This window comes from Suncus etruscus, chromosome 13, assembly GCF_024139225.1.
Source record: "Suncus etruscus isolate mSunEtr1 chromosome 13, mSunEtr1.pri.cur, whole genome shotgun sequence".
NCBI lineage: Eukaryota > Metazoa > Chordata > Mammalia > Eulipotyphla > Soricidae > Suncus > Suncus etruscus.
The window spans coordinates 54,928,263-54,932,421 of record NC_064860.1 but is presented as its reverse complement, the minus strand read 5'-3'; the positions used below and the strand labels follow the sequence as shown (position 1 = coordinate 54,932,421).

At 30.2% G+C, this 4,159-nt stretch overlaps 1 pseudogene; it reads left to right on the top strand.

Annotated features, from left to right (window-relative positions):
• Positions 1–213: 213 nt before the first annotated feature.
• Positions 214–998, top strand: LOC126026159 (serine/threonine-protein phosphatase 2A catalytic subunit beta isoform-like; annotated as a pseudogene).
• Positions 999–4,159: the final 3,161 nt, after the last annotated feature.

Here is a 4,159-nt window from a genome sequence, read left to right as displayed (position 1 = left end):
GAAAACAACAAACAAAATTTTTTAAATTAAATTTTAATGCTTAGAATTTAACTTAGGCCACCGTCCAGCATCTCTGGTCTCCAGGCCTTCATGTCTCAGCTCCTGGAACCTAGAGTGAACATTACCATTATGGATGGCATCAAAAGCTTAAGAAATTTTAACAAAATAATCAAATGTTTAAGAAATTCATTGTCATTTTACTGTGTGCATGGTCAATTCCATGATCTTATGGAATTCTTTAGAATTGGAGGAAAATCACCAGATACAAATTATCTATGTTCATGAGCAACTATGTAGAGAGAGGTGATTATTCTGTGGAGACTGTTACATTCCTTGTGGCTTTAGCAAAACATATTACAATATTGAGAGAAAACCATGGAAGTCAATAAGTTACCTTTGTATATTGTTTTTATGATGAATGTCTCCAAACGTATGGAAATACCAATATTTGAAAAATGTTTTACAGATCTATTTGATTATCTTCCACTTACAGCTTCAGTAGATGGCCAGATTTTCTGCCTCCAGGGTGGCTTCTCCCATCATTGATACACTGGATCATATAAGATCCCTGGATTGAATACCAGAAGTTCCACACAAGGTCCCAATGATTCATGAGGGTTAGATCCAGATGATAATGGAGAGTAGGGTATCTCACCCCGTGGTGCTTGCTATACATTTGCACAAGATATTTCTGAAACAGTTAACCATGATAATGATCACACACCCTCACCAACTTGTAATGGAGGTGTACAACGGGTGTCACGACAGAAACATGGTCACCATTTTCAGTGAACCCAACAACTGTTACCTATGCGGAAACCAGATTGCTATCATGGAACTAGACCATACTCTCAAGTACACCTTTCTTCAGTTTGACCCAACACTTTACTGTGAAGAGCCTCATGTTACCAGGCATACACTAGACTACATCCTGTAAATTCTTCTTGGGAAAGTCTGCCTTTATATGTGGAAGTATATCGGGCTTTTAAAAATACATATATTTAAAAAGTAAAATAAAAAAAAGAAAAGCAAAACTAGCATGTTCTTATAACAAATTGGGATCTATGTTAGCATCAAAACAATCATGGACCAAAATGTTCCATATTAATGGATGAGCATTTAATATATCTTGAGACTAAAATTAGTCCCCAGTGTTCTAGATCAGTCCATTTTAGCAGTTTGCCTGCTCTATTTGGAGTAATCATTTTCTTTTGCACTGTTCCAGGAAAAAATGAAAAGGTAACTAATTCTTACTTCATCTCCTTTTGAACCTACTTGGAAATTTTAGTTGATAGTGTTTAACTAGCATGGAGTGTAGAGTTGGAATTTTGTTTTTAAGGAAAACTCACAAACTGACTTCCAATTAATTAATTACTCTTTAATTTAATGAAATTATAATCAACTGAAGTGAATATTCTTCTTGGAAATATGTTGACATAACATTTAAAGAGATTCTCCATTCTAAACTAAATTATTGTTTTATTTTTATCTGCCTATTTCTGTATATTCGTCATAATAGTGCTAGTTGTATTGATTTGTGTACTGAGCAAATAAACCTTCATTTAAAAAATCTACTTATGCATTAATTATGTTAGCAATTTTATTATAAACCAATTTCTAGGATTAAAAATAATCATATATTTCTCCTAAACTAAATTAACTTTTGAAAATTATAATTGCATTTAACAGAATTGAATTCAGAGAAATGTTAAAGGCATAACAATTTATTGTGAATTTTATTATTATATTTGGGTTTTGGGACCACACCTGGTGACACTCAAGGGTTACTCCTGGCAATGTGCTCAGAAATTGCTCCTGGCTTGGGGAACCATAAGGGAAGCCAAGGGATTGAACCGTGGTTCATCCTAGGTCAGCTGTGTGCAATTCAAATACCCTACTGCTGCGCCAACGCTCTGGCCCCTCATCATGTATTATAAAAGAAATATATAATGTGTTACCTGTAAAAACTTCAGTCTATAATTACTCAATATTTCAAATAAGTTTGAACGAAGACATTTTCTCTTAAGTATTTTTCTATTATTTTACATAGTTTCTTGCATATCAGTGGAAATGATTAATGACTAAATAACAGTCATAAATTTAACAAAAACAAGTACTTATATAATGAGATTCAATAAATAAACAGAATCCAATATGTAAGAACATGTAGGAAAATAGAAATGTTATTCTTCAATTATGAGCTGAAGAAAAATAATTAAAATTTTTAGTCTTTTAGGTTTGTATGTCTTCATTCATATTAATACATTTCTGGAATTTATGTTTGAGTTTACTATACAATAAATACAAAAAGTCAAGAGTATAGGTTGCACTGTACAATACTGAATATTATTAAAATTATTAGTCCTGATAATGGTAGAACCAGTGGTATCAACATGAGCAATGACCATGAAAAAGAAGTTTAAAGAAAATCAAAGATAGTAGAATTTAAAATGTAAAATAAACCTAATATGAAACTTTTCTTCTACTTTTTTTAGACTAAAGTTCTTAAAAGAAGCCTCCAGTCTTTAATAAAATAGACTGAAGTGATTATCAAAGACCTCTGAAGCATAAGCATCATTCTAGATATTACAAAATCCTGGTATTCTTTTTATAATAAGGATAAAGAATCTAAATTTAGCTAAGTTAAGACTAAAATTTAGTTTAATATGCTTGACATCTTTATTCTTTCTGTCAATTCATCATTTGTAATTAGATAATAATTAAATATGAAAATTAATTCAAAACTCCTGTTCTCAGTTCTTTAACATCAATCAGAAAGACAAAAGTGAGATCAGTAAGATTTTTCTAAACTATAACAAATTAGCAGAGTAGAATTAGAGAACAATAATATGCAAAAATGCTATTACAAAATTATGTTTAATTTAAGGCACACTTTTAATTCTCTGAGAATATTAAGTAGACCCCAAAAATTGCAATTTTCAAATAATTAAGCTTCAATTTTTATTTTCAACTTTGACTATATTGATACATGTTTTAAATTAAAGCATATAAACAAAATTAAAATTCCATGTATAAAATTAAAGAAAACATATATTAATATAATACCAATTATATGATCTAAGAATTAAACATAACCCAGTATATAATACTTCAAATATTTATGCAAAATTGAGTATTTTTAAAATGCATTCTATAGTATAATATAAGGGAAGAAGAAAGGGTATAGGAAGAGTGACAGAGAGCATTAGGAAGATGGAAAAAGGAGAACAAAAGAGAAAAAATTTGCTTCCAAATGAAAAATGTTGTAGGATAATATACATTTAAATCTGACTGAGAAAAATGCCAGTCCACTACCTTCCAGTTCACTATTTTCCTACTACTCTCTATTTCTGGAATTTTGCCAAATGTCATGATTAAGGTAGCTATTTACATATAGTGCCATAATATGGTGAGCTTAAAGGTTAAAGTCTTAGTAGAAAGAACTTCATTAAAAAAAGACCACATTTTAGAAATCAGAAGATCTTTTTACAAGCAATGTTAAATGGGGAATTAAGGCAATGACCCAAATAATTAAAGTAAAACAAACTATGTATCTGAGAAAAATAAAATTTTGAAGCTTAAATCATCACAAATTACTGTCTTCATTCATCAAACTAATGGGCTAATTGCTCAGCAGGCACTTTAACTAGGTCGCGTATCTTTCCACAGAAGTCATTGCTATATGCAGACATTGATTTACACACTTTTGCCTTATTCTTTTCAAAGTCTCAGTGATTTATTTCTTTTAATAAAATGAACTACTTTTACATTAAGACAGAAACATTTTTAGACTCTACTATGATTTATTTTTATCCATTCACTATGAATCACACAGACATTAAAACTGAATGATGGCTAAGATAGAAACTTCATTTAAAAGTTGTTTATTATAATTAACTAAAGAGGCAATTTTAGATTGCCTAGATACACATGGTCTAAGTTGCTGAGTTATGGAGGACTATGCATTGGAATACATAGATACACAAATTATGGTCTAAATTGCTGAGTTATGGAGGACTATGCATTGGAAAAGTTTGGGTGATTTGTTATTTCATTCTTTATATATATATACACACACCCCAAAATATATATATATATACGTATATATACACACACCCCAAAATATCGTGAATATACCTATTTCCATGAAAATTATGAA